This window comes from Eptatretus burgeri, chromosome 6, assembly GCF_056783735.1.
Source record: "Eptatretus burgeri isolate ZD-2024b chromosome 6, Ebu_testis_v1, whole genome shotgun sequence".
Lineage (NCBI taxonomy): Eukaryota > Metazoa > Chordata > Myxini > Myxiniformes > Myxinidae > Eptatretus > Eptatretus burgeri.
The window spans coordinates 84,691,751-84,692,387 of record NC_140966.1 but is presented as its reverse complement, the minus strand read 5'-3'; positions in this window follow the sequence as shown (position 1 = coordinate 84,692,387).

Genomic DNA, 637 nt, shown 5'->3' with positions numbered 1-637 from the left:
AAGGAACCACTGCAAGAGGATTTTGCCTCGGACAGCGAGTCGCCGGTTGGGCGAGTAGGCGAACATGGGTTTGGTCAGCCCATGCGAGAGGAAGGTACTGTGTGGTTCATAATGGAGGGGATATAAAGATTTATTAATCTAACTAAAAAAACATCGCAACGCACACCTTTGATTTCCCACTCAACACAAGGAAGTGTTCTATCTACACATATACTTAATGGAATAACTGATTTCGGGACAACTTCATATTTGTATGCATACGGTTCCTCGAACCGTAACAGTATGTATATATATATATATATATATATATATATATATATATATATATATATATATATGTATATGTATATGTATATGTATATGTATATGTATATGTATATATATATATATATGTATATATATATATATGTATATATATATATATATGTATATATATATATATATGTATGTATGTATATATATATGTATATATATATATATATATATATATATATATATATATATATATATATATATATACTGTACATACATATATACATCTATATATATATATATATATATATATATATATATATATATATATATATATATATATAGTTGTATTAATATATATTTTTATATATATGTATATTTATTT